An 18484-nucleotide genomic window follows, 5' to 3' on the forward strand; every position below is an offset into this window, starting at 1 on the left:
GGTCAGCTTGGTAGTGGTTTGAATTAACATAGTAATAGAAGTGATCGGTTCCTTTGGTGTGGTGAAGCGTTATAGGTGTTTTCTTATAATACTCTTGGGTTGGGCGATTTGCGTGACTTGGTTTAGTTAGAGAGATTCAGTTCTGATGGCATGTTTATGTGCAAATGGGTTTCGAAGAATTCTCGATGGTGTCGACCACAGCTTGAGACAGAGGTCTTCTAAAGGTATAAGGATTAGTTGCGTGTTGTCATTTTTCTTCTGGATGGAGTCAACTGGAAGGTTCTAGCTGATGCATTGTGTATCCTGCTTGTGATTTAGAGTTGATAATGGGATTCTTGTATTTTCATATGATGGAATGATAGATGCGGGGTGACGTGTGGGTTTGAAGTTTGCATGTACAAGGTTGCGATTCTATTTCAAAAGGAAAGTCATAAGTTCGAGAAAACATGGACTGTTTCAGATGTTTAGAAGAATGCTGGAAATATTTGCTATAGAAGGGCGTGCATTTCTGAAAGGCGCATTGTGTTTTGACTTGCAAATACTGGACTAGTATTACGTGAATTGCCTGGTTATTGACTGCTGATGTTCAAATTTTGCTACGTGGTGCGGAAGATTCATGGGAGTGTTTCTCGTGAGATGATTGTATATGAGGGATGTATCAGCCATTTGAGTGGTGGAGTTGGGATCAGACATGGGGATTCTTGTATTCTTAGGATTTGGAGACTTGGAGTTCTCAGAGGCGGACTATTCCTTGGTTGTGGACTATGAAGATATGGCCGGAGTTAGAAAGCTGATGGTATATGTTATGGATAGGTTACTGTGGATTTTTGGAAGGTTATTTACCTATTTTAGGAGGATCATAATTGATTTGGTGCCCATTGGTAGGCCTAATGAGGATGTGGGATCTACATCGGATTAGGTTGTTTACTCACACATCTATTGTTGAGGGGTGTGTCTGTTGACAATAAATTTTGACCCTCCCTTTTAAAATTAATTTATTTATACTTAATAATTTACAATGAATATTTTAAAAATAGTTTCAATCAATAATAACTGTTTTTAAAAAAATTAATCAAGTATTAGTAGTTTTGAAATTAATAATTTAATATTATAATTATAATTATAAAATATATCGTACTTACTATTTTAAGATTATTAAAATAAATTTTATATACATCACATAGGCTTTATAATTAATTTAGCAAATTGTTCCTTAATTTCTAGTTAATTAGACCACTATGTTAATAATTCGAAATTAGTGTTACAATTTAGAAAACAAAGTATTTTACAAATAGTTAATTACAATAATTAGTAGTATGTTTGATAATTATAATTTTACTATATTTAATTCAAAACAATTAAGTTTATTTAAATTAATTTCAAAGTGGTTAAAAGCCAAAAGGCTACAATGTCAATTCCTTAGTAAAATACAATAGTGGCTACCATTTAAATTAATTCTAGCCCAAAAAATCAAGCCCAATCTGAAATGACCCAGTCCAAACAATCCCTCCAATCCACCTTGGCAATCCTTGCCATTCCCTTTAAGCCAATCAGAGCTTGCCACGTCGCCCGTCCCATTACACATATCATCTCAATCATTTATACATATCATCAATGGATCAGATTTTAATCCCGTTTTTGGTTTATTTTTTAAGGGCTTGTCGTGTTTTATCTCCACCGTTAGATCACAAGAATCCAACGGCCATCGATTTTTCCCTATTTAATCATTTCTAAATTCTTAATTGTCAAAACAATCGGAACCGTTGATCAAAAGTTCCAACGGCTCCCGTTCCATCTCCCAATCTTAACTCAGAGACACCCCCAAGCCCTATTCATTTCTCTTTCGACCGGTCGCCTCTCTTTCCTCTTTTCCTCTCTGTTCTCTCAAACCCTCCGTGCCTATCAGTCAAGAAATCTTGCACCGATTGTGACCTCGCAACACTCAATCTATCCCCTATGCCGCGAATCCCACATGTGTATTTCCCCTTCTCATTGATAGAATTCAAAATCCCCAAATCTTAACCCTAGACCAAAAAAACGAAACTCTATATCTACTAATTTCTCTTATGCTACATCAAATCCGAGCATGCATGAGGATTTTTCAGAGATTCATCATGTTATTCGATGTCTAGAGGTCAAACGCAGTGACCTATGGACATTGGAGTCTTAACTAATGGATTTTTCTCATCAATGGTCGTTTCTGATCTGCATACGCCCAGGTAAAACTCCTTCATTGATTCTCCCTCTCTTCTTTCTGATTTTACCTGATTATGCTCACATCATCAATTCATCGTCACCTTACACTCACAATTTGAATCTATTGAAACCCTAAGTTATCGATTGACACTATAAATAAGGTCTTCAATTCGCTCACCTAACAATCACCAATAATACCTATTGAAAGAATTGATAGCAAAAACAGTAGTGTTTAGAATCTTTTCAATTGAGGCTAAGTCTTTGCTCGATTTCTGCTTCCTCTCTTTTCTTGGTTCTGAGTTATTGAATGGAGTCTGAGTCTTGGACTTCTAAACGGCTAAACAGAACCCTTTGTTTGGTTTGCTGCTCCAAAGGAGGTTAGAAAAACCTCAACTTTACTCTTCTTTTTAATCGTTCGAATTTGCAAGCATGATTTGTTCTATTATCTCTTACTAAATGATATCATTAACAATATTCTATTATTGATTGTTTTATGTGTTTATAAATGACATATGGTTGTTAAGTAGATTCTAGGATCATGAATTTCCTCAAGTTATTAAAACTAGAACCATGTATTGATCCTAACGAACATCTGATGACTTACACCTGCTGTTATGCTTTTGAAACCAGCCTAAAAACTCTCAAACTATCATGATATTTAGTTTTGGATCTCCCTGATGTTTTGTTAGTATATGTAGTGGCTCACCTGACAAAATTAGACTTAAATAAATGTGAACTTGTTTAGTGGTAAGAACAAGATTGTCATCTTAGTCTGAGAACACCAGTTTATGACATTTGAACCTATCTTTCCATTTTCCTTTATTTAAAATAAATGTCCTCTAAAACAGTAGATTTATACTAAGCATACAAAGGCTTCCAGTCCTTTTATCACACACAAATTCCACCGAGGACATTCGGCCCGATCCAACATAAAAATATAAACTGTGTACTGCCGAGGGTCGAACGGCGCGAACCATATATGCATCTACTAACCTGCCGAAGAGAACGGGCCTGCTCCCACGAGAGTAGTGGAAATAGTCACCCCGCTCGCGGAATATACTTGCGATGCGGTTACATATAAATATAACATAGTTTTCCTCAATTCTTTTCAAAATAATAATTTACTTGAAACCTTTGAAATTCTTAAAAATCTTCAATTTAGTTCTCATCCAATACAATCAACATATATGATCAGTTAACGATGTCTGCAAAGCATGGTGTAAGCCTAAAACTACCCGAACATAACAGGAATAGTAGCCACATACAGACTCTCGTCACTTCGTGCGTACGTAGCCCCCACAAATAATCACATATTAATTGTTGATCATCTTGGATAACAATTAAGCTACAAACTACGATAATACTGTTTAATTCAAATCCATGTGGATACGATATTATATTATACTATCTTTGACTAGCGAGCATAATTTAAGTGTGTGTTCCGAGCTCGTCAAATTTTAGCATCGTTGCCGTGGATTAGAAATCAATAGTGTTTGAAATAGTTGGTAGTTCTAATTTAGGATTTTTATTTTTATTTTATTTTATTTTTCTCTTTTTACGGTTGGTGTTCTTTGACTGTGCGCAAGCTACAGGTTTATATTGGTGCATGCCTCGAGCTTTTATTGAAGAAGTGCTACCATACGAGCCAGAAATTGAAAAACAACTGTGACAGCTGAAGAAGGAAAGAAATCTCACCGAGACAACAGAAAAGGTTAGGCAATCCTCAACCAAAGAACTTATGGCTGGAAATGGTGAAGATAATGTAGATTTGGCTGCGAGAGAAGCAGCCCTACGATGAGAACAAGCTGCACGGGATGTTGAGGAAGCAGCTTTTAGAGATGCAAAAATTATCTACGAAGAAGAGATGGGTCGTAGAATTTCTCAAAATCAACATTTGGGTGCATACCAGTTCGGAAATATAGCTCCCATGCCTGGGAGACCACTTGGTGATTATGCTAGACCGGTCTACAATCAAGGTTTATCTAGTGTTCGACCACCTCCAATTACAGCTAATAATTTCAAGTTAAAGCAAGGGTTGCTTCAAACCCTTCAGAATTGTTGTGTCTTTAGAGGGAAGCCAAACAAATATCCAAATACACATCTAATGAACTTCGAGGAGATTATGAATACCTTTCAATACAATGGTGTGTCACAAGATGTAGTTTACTTAAGGGCGTTCCCCTTCACACTCAAAGATGATGCAAAGCAGTGGCTTTGAAGCTTACCTAATGGATCGATTCGAACATGGGATGAGATGACCAAAATATTTCTTGATAAATATTTCTCATCAGCTAAGACGGGAAAGTTTAGAAGAGAAATCCATAACTTCTGCTAGAAAGATACTGAGACTGTGTTTGAAGCTTGGGAGAGGTTTAAGGAAATAGTCTAAATTAGATACCCATAAGGTTTACATACTAGGGTTGGGTCACAATCCTAGTAGAAATCTAGCTACGCATAATTGGGTTTGAAAAAAATAGAGAAGAACAACTAATTAAACTCATAATGGAAGCTAAAAATGATTAAATCTATTGTAAATACACCAAAGCAAAGTAAAACTTCCTAAAATAGCAAAGAAAAATGGCTACAGCAATTTTAGAGGTTCAAACTTGACCTGATTTTTTGAAACTCGTCTATTTATACAAGTCTGAAAATCTCGGACAAAAATACCCCTCGGAAGGTTCTGCGGCCGCATAATTCCATGTGTGATCTGCAGATTTCTTCATCTGGCAGGAGCTGGAGTTCTACGGCCGCACAATTCTGAACTGTGTCTGTGAGGCATTCTTCTGCGGCCGTACATTTCTGGACTATGGCCGCAAGGCAACTCTTCTGCGGTCCACAGATTTAGGACTACGGCTGCAAGGCACTTATCTGCGGCCGCACAATTCTTGTGCGGTCCGCAATTCACTGAGGCTCTGGACTTGGTATTTTTTTGCATACTCTCTAAACTTCGATTCTTTGCCCAGCTTTGCGGCCGCACAATTCATGTGCGATCCGCAATTTACACAAATGTCTGCTAATTTTTCCTTCTTTGGTTGCGGCTGCAGATGGAATTCTGCGGTCCGCAATTTCTTCTACGGCCGCAGAATTCCTTCTGCGGAATAGATATTGTATGCTTATGTGCCCTTTATTTCCTTGTGCTTGGACTGCTCCTTTTTTAGTCGTATTTCATCTCGAGAGCCCAATTTCCAGCATTCCTGCAATTTTGTACAATTTCATTAGTTTCGAAAATATAATTCAATGCTTTTAGACTAAAACAAAAGCTAAAAGGCGCTAATATGTATTCAAAATCCCCACTTATCAATTATTAGATCCAGATAATTATAGAAATCATGATTAAAAATATTAAAAAATCACTCTTAATATCAGAGGTACAAGAGATATAGTACAACATCCATATTCTATAATGGCTCTACGATAAAGCAAGTTAGAAAAGTACCAGCTTCATAAGGAGTCAGTATGAAGCTCCCACCGAATTGTGTATGCACTAGAGTTGCAAGTATTATAGTAGAGTATCAATTTGTGGATGTGAATTCCACCTATGTGGAAGGGTGGTTATGAAAGAGATAGAAAATACGATGTGAGATTAAAGGTAAGTAAGGTAAAGGTGAAGAAGGTACGAGAAACTCAAGTGCAGAAGGTTGTGAATAGTCCAGACTTCAGATAGAGGGCTAGAAGCGCTGTTATTCAGTATCCACAAATGATAGATGGGTCGTCAGTGGCATATCTTCCAGCCTATGGTTTCCAGGTATCGAGAGGTCTAGTTAAGAGAGTAAAGAAGAGTTAGAGATGATGTGATGTCTCTCTTGAGGTTCCAGAATAACATATGGAAATCCATGGTGCCAGCAAGTTAAAGGAAGGTTGCGAGTAGTATAAATAGATATGTGTAGGTCGCAAGCTAAAGTATGGTAGAGCGACAAGGTTTTAGGTAAATAGGAGTACAGATAAGAAAAGGTGAGTGAGAATGTGACAATAATAGGTAAGTCCTCGGGATTAAACCCATCAAAACAAGAGAGCTGATAGTTTCTGTAAGTTATAAAAAGCTCAGTATAGCTTGAATGAACTTAGAGGAGTTTAAGACTAGGGGCATTTAGAAAAAATGGAATGCTGCTCTGGTAGTAGAATGGGAGTGTAATTGTGATAAGTGATAAGAGAATGATGTTTAGGCATTTGATTGAGTGATGAGTTAAAGAAAAGGGATTTCATGAATTGCACAAGATTAGAATACCCCTCATAGGATGAACCACGTTAGGATTCCATGAAATACATCGCCCCTAGGTGCATAAATCACTTCAGATGTTTCCCGATAAGACATGAGCCCTAGTGATAATGTATTATGCAAGAGGTTTCAAGTTATCAGTGGTAGATTATAAATCAACATTGAGGTAAATAACCAATAGATGGGTTAAAGTTCCAAAGTATGAGATGAGATTAGGATTTCATTCTTAAGATGAACAGTAATGAGGAAGCATTAAAGGATATAGATTTATACATATAGGATAAGCAGCGAGAGAGTAACATGTAGTTGGGTAGCAGACCTCGGTAATAATAAAATCGAAGTAAGTGTTATGGTATAGTATGACCTGCCTAGATATAGTAAAGCCATAAGGATAACTATCCGAGGCTATGAAACAAGATATAGGAACAGTCGTAAGTTCGACAAAGTACCGAGCGAAGAACTTCAGTACACCTATAGATGCCGAGAGGGACAGATTGTCATAATAGTGTATTATCACAAAGTCAGGCATAGAGATTGGCTAAAAGCCAGAGTAAATAGAAGAGAAGAGTCGCATAGGCGTGCGTAGAAGGACAGAGTCGTACAAGGTGCATGACAGAAGGTAGCAATAGTTACAAGACTGAAAGAATTCTGACCATAGGTCGTGATGTGAGAAAGAGGCCTAAAGGGAGGAATGCCCTGGCATTTGGATTTATTCATAGTACAGTTGCCTAGATAGAAAGGACAGTGTTAAAGTATTCGTAAGAGTTATAGGTTATGAGACTGATAAGCGCATAAGTCAACATTCGAGGACGAATGTTCCACAGGGGGGAATAATATGATACCCCATATTTACGTACGTAAGAGTACGTCACAAGTCAATTGATGTAATCTTAGAAATGAGATCATCTTTTAAAGCACCTAAAGTAAGTTAATAATATTACCGTGGAGGTTACACATATTTAAGATCATGAATAACAAGTACCAAGATAGTTGGAAGGCTTAGAAGCTAAACGAATTGAAGAAAATAAGTTTCACTGAAAGTCGATAAGTTAGGAATGTTAAAACATCTACTTTTGGGGTGATACTAAGGTTCTAAAAATTATAAGGAGGTTATTTTATAAGTTATTATAGTCGTATGATAGTCGTGTGTTATGTTTGAAGTGAAGCGAGTTGTGAAACAAAAGTTGGCACAGGTCATCACAAGTTACATTCATAAATGTGCTAAAACTTAGGTCAGATATAACTGATATTTTCTCCAAATATACTTGAAATTATGGGATGATACACCTACCAACATAAATATCTACGAGTCTAGTTTCTAGCGCATTAAACTGTTTGTCAATACGACATCGGAGTAAATAGATATTTATTTTTTTGCGAGACTGCGCATAGTGCATAGGTGACAAGTAGGTGTGTCACCTATTTGCTTAAATGAAAGGACGAAATATATCCAAAAAGGTGCGTCGGCCAAAGATCCCTTTTAAGGACTGATTTACTTCAGATATTACACTCATTATAGAGCAAAAATATCAGAGATAATCCCCTGCAAACTTCTCCCAAAAATTCAACACAAAACCCTAAATATTTTTCTCTTCTTTTCAAGTTCTAGTTGGAGAAAAACTTAAGGGTTGAAGAACCAATATAGGAGCTGAGATATTCACCAAATAAGGTAAGTATACTACCCTCTTTCATCCATTTTTTCCGATGTAAAAGTAGAGAAATTTGTTCAATAATTGTAAGAACTCGTGGGACGGTGATCGGAAGCCGTGAGTTCGAGTTATTCAACTTGTAGTTGACTATTTTGTGGGTTGTTTCGTGTTGTTGTTGGGTTGTCTGTTTTGCTACTATTTTATGATGTTTTGAAAGAGAAAGGATGTGGATAAACACTACATAATGGCGGAATGGTGGCTGGTTGTTCGTCGTTACATTTTCAGGTTGTTTGACACTACTATGGTTGTCGTTTTGTGTATGAATTGGGTTGTTTTTGTGGTATTTTGTGATGGAGATAAGGTTGGAAAATGATTTATACATGTTGTTATTGTTGTTATCTTGTTGTTTTTGGTGTTATGTCGAATTGGAAGGAAGTAATGATTATAGGAAAGATGCTGCCCGTTTTATTATAAAATAAGCTTGTCGTTCGTTGTTTGCGATAGTTGTACCTTTCAAAACTTAATGGTAGTGTTATTATCATTGTTGTAGAATAAGGTGCGACGAGATGAGTTCAACATGGTTATTGGACAGATTGTGATAATGTATGTTAAGTCTAAACCCTTCCTTTATTTTGGCATGATCTCGTAACAACATGTGTTTGATAACGAGACATAAAGAGAAGTTTATACTCCTGAATTTATGTATATTTATTCTAGTCTCATAAGTTACAGTATTCTCCCTTATCGGAACTTTGTATTCAATTAAGTATTGTCTTTTTCCAGTCAAGAGAGCAAAGGGTCTATCTATATATATACACAGTATTATAGTATTTTCACCACCATCGAGCTATAATCGGTGGGAAGGCCCCTATTGGGCAGTACTACAGTATTTTCACCACCATCGAGATATTATCGGTGGGCAGGCCCCTATTGGGAACATCTAATTAGATAGTAAGTTATATACTAAGCCTACTGTGGCCGAGCGCCTATGAGCGAGCCCAGAATGGTTGAAATAAAGAACCTAGTAAGGCCGAGTGCCTATGAGTGAGCCTACTACGGCAGAGCAGTTATACATACCGAGCCTTATAGGGTCGGACAACTATTTTACTTATTATATTGAGAGAGTTGAGTCACTATCAGCATGTAAGCATATCTTCGGATTATTTTGACTCCCAGTTACTTTCAATTATTATATTATCAGTTCAGTTTTGGCTTTCAGATATTTTGTTGCCTTATATACTCGGTACATTATTTCGTACTGACATCCCTTTTGCTGGGGACACTGCATTTCATACCTGCAGGTCCTGATAGATAGCTGGATAGACCTTCCCAGTAGACAGAGTCAAACATCATCTTGGTTAGTAAGCTCCACTTCCTCGGAGTTACCAGGTCTAGACCTTGGAGTCTATTTTATATATACAGGTTTGATGGGTAGGTCGAGGCCCTGTCCTGACCATGATATAGTTCAGTTATCTCTAGTGGCTTGTATATGAGTCCTATGTATTTTGTATATCAGTATTATGGCCTTGCCAGCCCTGTTTATACGTTCAATTTGGTATTGCTGGTTGGAGACATTCATGGCGGCCTCGTCGGCTTGCACAATTATGTGTATGAGCTTTTGGGTATGTTTACCCCTCAAATGACAGAGATGTTATTTTCGGATGATTCAGAATATGGCCTCATCGGCCTTGATTGTTATTGTCAGTTTGCAGGTAGGTCTTGTCGGCCTAAGTTGAGGGTTACCCCTCCAAAGTTCACAGTTATAGAGTGGTACGCTGGGGCCGAGTATGGCTTCTGGTGCCGGCCATGCCTGCCCAGGTTTGGGACGTGACAGTAAGAAAAGAGATTGGGTAGCTTTTGAGAAGAACTATAGAAAGGCCAAAAGGTGTATGTATGCATTGCAAAGGTCACTAGGTAGAAATACCAACTTATGGAGGGCATTGAAGAGATTTTGAAAAAAGATACAAGAATACAAAAAATACCCCTCCAATTCACTTTGATATGTACTAGTGATTATGTAAATGTGCATAAAGTCAATGTGCTATGTTATGTATGGTTTCGTAGTGATATATTGAGTGATCATGAAGAGTATGTGATTAAAAGTTAAAGTATAGTGTACTAAAAGTGTTTAGGAGGTTAGTCATATTATCCATATCTATCCTACTCGTCTGTTAGCCTACATTACAACCCATAAAGACCTAATTAATTATAACAACCCGACCAGTCGTTTTAAGCTCTAGCATGTCATTTTGTGGTTTGAGACCTTAAGTAGCTTCACTATGTGTATTATGACTTGCAAGTGCAGTTGGTTTTGATTTTTGGGAAGTTCGGAGTTGATTTGGAGGGATAATTCTCAATTCGGAAGCTTTAAGTTGGAAGAGTTGATCAAGGTTTAAATTTTGAGTAAACGACTTGGGAATCGATATTTAAAGGTTCCTATAGGTTCATAAGGCGATTTCGGACTTGGGCATATGTTTGTATTGAGAATCGGATGCTCTGGGCGAGATTCATCGCTTATTGTCGGAAGTTTGTATTTTGATGGATTTCAAATTTGCTAAGTTTGACCTGGAGCGGACTTTGATATTTCGGACTCTGGGCGGTGTTCCGAGACCTTGGATAGGTTAATTTTGTTGATTGGAACTTGTGTGTGAAGTTTGGTATTGATCCAGAATGTCTAAGTTAGATTCGGATGCTCTTCGACGAAGTTTGAAAGTTTGAAAGGTAAGAGAAGGATTTTCATCATTGATTATTGGTGTTGATGTTATTCGTGGAATTTCGAGCCTTTGTATAGGTTTTGATAAGGTATGGGTACCAATTGGTATGATTGGACGAGGTCCTAGGGGTCTCGAGTGTGTTTCGGGATGGTTTCAAACCATTTTGCCTTTGATTTATAGTTGTATGTCTCTGGTGTCTTTGGTATGCATCGCGATCGCGGATGGTGTGTCGCGATCGTGAAGGGTGATCTGGAGCTAGGGGTTTGTTGTTCTTCGCGTTCACGGGTAATCCTCCATGTTCGCGTAGTGGCCTGGGCTAGGGCTTCGCGTTCGCGTGTCGAGGTCCGCATTCGCGTAGGGTTGAAGCCGGGATGGGGAGAGTTGGACTTCGTGAACGCAAATAGGTCCCGCATCCGCAGTGGAGATGTTGTTCGTGTTTTGTTATCGCAAAATGTCAGACTCGATTTCGTAGGCTATTTTGGTCAGCAGGGGTATTTTTTCTTCGCGATGGGTAACGTCTGGGTTGTGTATAAGTTAGCAAATCGGGAATTTTCTCATTTCAACTCATTTCTCTCTTGCTAAGGCAATTTTTAGGCAATTTGGAGGAGACATTTTCATCATCAGGTAAGTGATTCCCACTTGTTATGAGTTAAATACATGAATTTTGTATGGATTTAAACATGGAAATTAGTCGAAATTATGGGATTTTGAAAGAAAACCTAGAAATGGTATTTTTTGAGTTTTGACCACGAAATTGGACATGGAATTGGGAAAAAATTATATATTTGAGTTCGTAGAGCTATGAGTAATATTTATCTTCAAGAATATTTGGAATCCGGTCGCGTGGGCCCAGGGGTTGACTTTGTTGATTTTTTGTGTGGAGTTGGGAATTATTTCTAATTGATTAAATTATGAGTCTTTGAGTATATTTTGATTGGTTGGCACATTCTTTGAATAGTTTTGGATCGTATGGCATTGATTTGAGGTGCTATAGAGGAAAGTCTCATGTCTAACCTTGTAAGAGGGAATTTATCTAGTAGGTGCTATATTTGTTACGTGATATGTGTTATGGGAGCTATGCACGTATGAGGTGACGAGTGTCCATGCGTATGCTAGATACATGATTATGTACGGATAGACTTAGACTTACACCATATTTTAATTGCACTACTTGAATTATCCATACATGTTTAAATGCTTTAATTTTTATTTTAGCCTGGGACTAGACTTGCGTAGATTATCGGACTTTGCTATTTTAGATTCTTGACGCGCTATTTGATTGGTCCCGGAAATAATACTTCCTTTTACGGATTTCTCCCGTGTTATACGTAATTGTCCGAATATTTCTTGAATCTCATAAATCATACATATATTCGTGAATTGGGCCAATGACCCGTCAAAGTTTCAGTATTCTTATGGGATCGAGCTGAAATCCTTAGAAGTACTATTATAGGATCGGGTCGTTGTCCTCGGCAGTATTATGAGATGCATCCATGGATCGGGCCGTACGACCTCGACAATGTACACTATTTTATCGAGCGGGCCGTATGAACTCGGCAGAATCGTACATAATATTCGATGGAGAGTCAGTGTACCTATGAGTCTTCCTAACTTGAGATTTTGAATTTTATTTGTGATAGATCATATACACATCCCATTAGAGGTGGTATTCTGTATTTGAGAATTTCATATCTTCTCTCGTGTTGAGTATCGCGTTATGCACATACATCTGTTTTCATTTCTTTTACTTGCTATGCTTCATACCTGTCTACTTTTATTATACTTTGATTATTGGACCAGTAGTAAGTGTCGATGTCGATCTCTCATCACTACTTGTTCGAGGTTAGACTAGATACATACTGGTTACGCGTTGATTTACGTACTCATACTACACTTCTACACTAAATGTGCAGGTACTGAGACAGGTACATTCGGTGGTCATCTAGTCATGTAGGCGCAGCTGCTGAGGAGACTTGTGATAAGCTGCATTTCATGTTACAATCTGCAGAACACGGAGTCCCCATCTTATTCATTTACTATATTCTGTCTATTTTCTATTATAGACAGTTGTTGTAGTAGTATTATATATTCTATTAGATACTCATGTACTTGTGACACCGAATATTTGGGATTTATACTATTTCTCTTGGGTGCATGTCTGTTACGACATTCGGTATTGTATTTTGATCATATTCTAATCTTGAAGATAAAGTTGGTATTTTCTATAATAATATAGGAATTTCGCTTTATTATTTCACCATTGTTTTAAAATATTTTATGAATTGTCGATCATCATGTTGATAAATTGTTGGCTTGCCTAACGGCAGTGTTGGACGCCATCACAGCCTATGATGGGATTTGGGTCGTGAAAACTTGGTATCAGAGCACTAGGTTCACTTAGGTCTCACGAGTTATGAGCAAGTCTAGTAGAATCTTGCAAATCGGTACAGAGGCGTCTGTACTTATCTTCGAGAGGCTACATGACTATTAGAAGAACTTCTCTTTTCTTAATTTCTTATTGTGCGACTTGATTTCGGTTGAAGGTTATGTCTTCAGTTCCTTCCTACTCATTCGAACACGATGTGGGGCACTTGATATCAGTTGGGCATCGAAGAGTTATGGTGATACTTCGGGTATAGTGTAAGATGCTTTTCCATGCATTATGAGGGAAAATTACTATCATTGCCTCATGGACGGGTGTTCGATCATATTAGCCAGTGTTGATGTTGCCCATGATTTCGGGGCTAGAAATGATGCATTTTGATATTTCATGCATTATTATCACACAGTGCTGGTGTGAATGGTAGGGTATTTACTTATGTGTCGTGATAGAGAAAGCTTCAGGAGGAGGATTATTCGATTCATGATTGGAATATTAGGTATTTAATTCTAGCGCAGGAGAGGCAATTGGACTATGGATGTTTAGGCTTTGGTTGACGGAGTTGCGAGATTGGATTTTCGAATTTGGTTGAATTCTTGTTTGTATTGTTGTGTCATCGTCTTTATTTGAACGCATTAAATCTCGTCAATATGATGGTCTTCATTTATTTTCCTTTGGGAGGCGGTATTGAAAATTGGTACCTAAGAAGCAGTTATCGGAGATGACGGTGTGTTACGACTTCAGAGTCGAATCAGTATTTTCGGTGTTGATGGTTCGAGGGAGATGATCCTTAAGGAGGCTTAGAGTTGATGGCGTTCTATTTGTTCAGGTGCTACGGAGATGGATCGTGATTTGGGGATGCATTATTGGTGGCGAAGAATAAGAAAGGACATGGGGGTATAAGTCTCGCGACTGTTGAATTGTTAGTAGGTCATGTATGAGAAGCAGAGATCGAGTAGTTTTCTTCGGAAGATGGCTAAACCGGAGTGGGAGTGGGAGCGTATCGTATTGATTTTGTAGTAGGATAGCCACATGCTTTGAGAAAGCTTAGAGTGAAAAATGACTAAGTTTGTGTATTTCATTTGATATGGTGGCTTCTATATTTGGGAAGTTTGAACATGACGAAAGAAGTTGTTCGGAATGTAGAGAGAATGTGAAAGCTTGATTATCATTTTGGGATGCAATATGGTCTAGAGCTTTGAACGTGTTGTTGGACCTTCAGTTGTTGTTAATGGAATGAACGGGTTCTTATGGCTGGCAGATGAGTGTGCTCAGGAGAATTTACTGATTTCATAGTGGATGTAACTATGGCAATGTCATTGGAGGATGTCTATATGAAGTTACACAGGTGGCTATCTCCTATGAGAAGGTTAGGGGTTACATGATTTTTGATGAAGTTCGTATGAAGATTTCTGCCTTCTATTCAATGGGATGCATGTACTACAATGTAGGTCTGGATCGCTTGAGGAAGATGGTGCGACTGTCATGAGGTCGAATGTGCATTTGGGGATGATAACTTGGGATTTGTTATGCTTAGAGCAGCATGAGATTATGAGGAATTTAGATGAGTAACACTGCAAGATCGGGGTAACAAAAGAGAAGTCATTGTGGGTCCTTGGGTTATATGATTATGGCTTAAATCCAAGTGGGGGAGCCTAACATCGATGATTAGGTCACGTGGTCATATGTCTTTGAAATTTCTTGATTTTGGTACGTAAGTGGATTAGTTATGACTGAGTAAGAGGACATCGGGGGTAATCCGAGCAAGGAATTTGATGGATGTGTTCTACACTTCACGTTATTGATATGCGAAGGTTTTGGAATGATTAGATATTTGTTTATGAATGTGATATGCAAGGGAAAGGATTCAATCATTTGCTTCTTTTGGATTATTCGTGTGCTAATGAAGCACTGGTTGTTTGGCTATATATTTGGGACTAGCTTAGAGTGGGCGACTCTCAATGATGTTTCTAGTGGTTTCAAGATTCAAGGTGTAGTGCCTGAGGATTTTTGGGTTCGTTGCAATGCTAAGGATTGAGTTTGGCAGTAGGGTGTGAGAGAGACTTGGGGAAATTCTGCATTATTGTTAGATCTGCGACGTGGTGTTAGAGAGATAGAAGAAACAGTTTCGGATTCGCAGAAGCTCTCTTCGGAACGAGTGTATCAGTTGGAGGTACTAGTGAATGCACGAGACGGTGTAAAATAGCTTATGGATATTGAGACGATGTGGTATTGTGAGTTGGGGCCACTCGGGATGAGTGTTGACTGAGATCCATTGTGTGTTAGGAAAGAGAGGTGTTATTTTGAAGGCAAGGCAAGAAGAAACCTAAAGAAGTTGGGTCAGTTTAGTAGTGGCTTGGATCAGCATGGTAAGGGAAATGATCGGTTCCTTTGGTATGATAAGGCTATACAGGTGTTTCTTGGCTATACAAGTGGGTTTGGTAGTCTGCATGACTCGGTTGATTTAGAAGACACGGTTTTAATGGTTCTGTTATGTGCAAATAGGTCCTGAAGAGTTATGAAGATTCCGACCATGATATGAGGTTTGTGTCTTTTGCGGTTATGGGAAGTCGGTTGTGTGTTGAGATTTTCTCTTGAAATGAGTTAAGTGAAAGGGGTTCTAGCCGATGGAGTGCTTATTCTACTAGTGATTCAGGATTTATGACGAAATTCTTATACTCTCATATAACAGCATGATAGGTGCAATGAGCGGTATGGAATTGTGATTGAAGGGTCAAGGCTGTGGTTCAGTTTTGATAGGAATGTCACTAGTTAGAGGCAGCGGAAGAGACTTCAGATATTCAAAATATTCTAACACTATTTTAGTATTGCTTGAGAATGGTGTGTTTTGTGGAAGAGACATTTGCGTATTGTTTTGCGGATTCTTGATTAGTACTACAGAAATAGCCTGGTTAGAAGCCATGGATATACATATTTTGCGGCTTGGTGCGAAAGGTTGTGGGAGTATCTCCTGGGGTATAATTCTGTAGATGTGCGTGTCAATTATTTAAGTGGGAGAGATTGAGATCAGGTGTGGAGATTCTGGTACTATCGCAGATTGAAGAGTTTATGTCTGAGAGATGCATTATTCCTTTAGTTGCGGACTGTGGAAGTTTGTTCAAGATTTAAAAGTTGATTATATGTGTCATGGATAGGGTCATTATGGATCTTTGGAAGGCTATTTACCTATTTTGAGAAGATTGGGATTGGTTTAGGGGTCCATTAGTAGACCAATGGTGAATTTATATTCTACACTAGATCAGATCTATTTGTTCAGCACAGCATCTGTCTATGGATGAGTCTTTGGGCAGGGTGGATGTTATTCCCATCATCATTTATTTCATGTATTACTCGTTTATACTATGTGGGTTATGAGGCGACTTGATTATTCACACGCGCATTATGGTCCTGTGTAGGTTGTGGTGTTATATGAGCAAGAAGGCTCTCGAGATGCTAGTTTGTTTGTTACACCTTAGTCGTGCTTGGCCTCTTTGGAGCGCATTACACTATCCGTCTCCCCAGGATTATGTTTATGCACTTGGTGTGCTTGTGGTTGATATACGTGTGTCTAGCGAGTATGAGCAATTTGGCTCGATGAGTATTCCCATAAAGATTATTATGTGTGGATAGGATGGCACACCTACACGGGTACGATGTTCGGACCAGGTTGTACGCTGCAATGGTGTCATGTGTGGATCGGGCTGCACGCTACAACGGCGAGATGTTTAGTACGATTCCTTATACTTATTTTGTGTGTTTTGCTCCTCTGCAGGATAGGTTCATAGCATTTGTTTTGTTATTTTATTCGTTATGCGAGCTGGATAGTTTTATACTTGGGATTCCTTTCCTTATTGATCATATTCGAGTTAGGGCTTGTTTGGTGCACGGATCACATCATATGAGATTTTAGATGGCGTTTAGTGTGGTTTGTCGGCCGAGCAGCTTGTAATGGGTGGGACGAGTATGTTGGACCTGGAATTAGTGCAATCGGATTTGTATAATGTGTGTTTGGAAGGAGAATGTAGTTAATCATATCAGAATACGGTAATGGTTCTTGTCGAGCAGAAGAGCTGCATGATTTGTTGGTTTGACAGGTGGTTATGATTTTCTACACAATTCTTTCATCGTTGCAGTATTGCGAGGTTTGGGACAGGATTTTATGTGTCATGAGGTATATTACCTGTACCGGATTTGATTTGCAGCTACTGCAGTTGGAAGATATTACAATGGCCATATGAACTATGCAGTACATTGTATGGTTACAACTTGGGTGTATAACTATGCTTTTGTACAGCTTGTTGAGGTTGATATAGTGTATGTATGCAAGAATCGGACCTTATAGGAAATTTTGGATCTTGGAATTTGGTTCTAAGGCTTGTGGGCTAATGTAGCAGGAAGGATCTTCAGTCGGGGTCGAGCTACTGTGCTCATATGGATTGAGGTGGAAAAGGTATATGCACGAGGAGTTATATAGTGATTCAACAGCTTGGAGACGACTTTTGGCACGTTTCGAGGACGAATGTATGTTTAAGTGAGGAAGAATCTAACAACCTGGCCGGTCATTTTGAGCTCTAGCATGTCGTTTGGGGGTTTGAGACCTTGAGTAGCTTTACTATGTGTATTATGACTTGCATGTGCAGTTGGTTTCAATTTTCGAGAAGTTCAGAATTGATTTGGAAGAATAATTCTCAATTCGGAAGCTTTAAGTTAGAAGAGTTTACCAAGGTTTGACTTTTGCGTAAACGACCTCAGAATCAAAATTTGAAGGTTCCTATAGGTTCATAAGATGATTTCAGACTTGGGCGTATATTTGGGTTGAGTATCGAATGGTCCGGGAGTGATTCAGTGCTTATTATCGGAAGTTTGCATTTTGAAGGTTTTTAAATATGCTAAGTTTGACCTGGAGTGGACTTTGGTGTTATCGGACTCCGAACGGTGTTACGGGACATTGGATAGGTTCATTTATTTTATTGGAACTTGTGTGTGAAGCTTGGTTGTGATCCGAAATGCCTAAGTGTGATTCAGATGCGTTCGGCGAAGTTTAAAAGTTTAAAAATTAAGAGAAGGATTATCATCGTCGATTCTTGGTTTTGATATTATTCGTGGCATTTTGAGCCTTTGGATAAGTTTAAAAAAGGTATGGGGACTTGTTGGTATGATTGGATAAGGTCCTGGGGTGTTTCGTGATGGTTTCGTGATGGTTTCAGACCATTTCTATTGATTTACAGTTGCTGGTCTCGGGTATCTTTGGTATGCATCGCGATCGCGGATGGTGCGGCGCGATCACTAGGGGTGATTTGGAGCTGGGGATCTGCTGTTCTTCGCGTTT

The sequence above is a fragment of the Nicotiana tomentosiformis genome, chromosome 4 (genome assembly GCF_000390325.3).
Source record: "Nicotiana tomentosiformis chromosome 4, ASM39032v3, whole genome shotgun sequence".
Classification (NCBI taxonomy): Eukaryota; Viridiplantae; Streptophyta; class Magnoliopsida; order Solanales; family Solanaceae; genus Nicotiana; species Nicotiana tomentosiformis.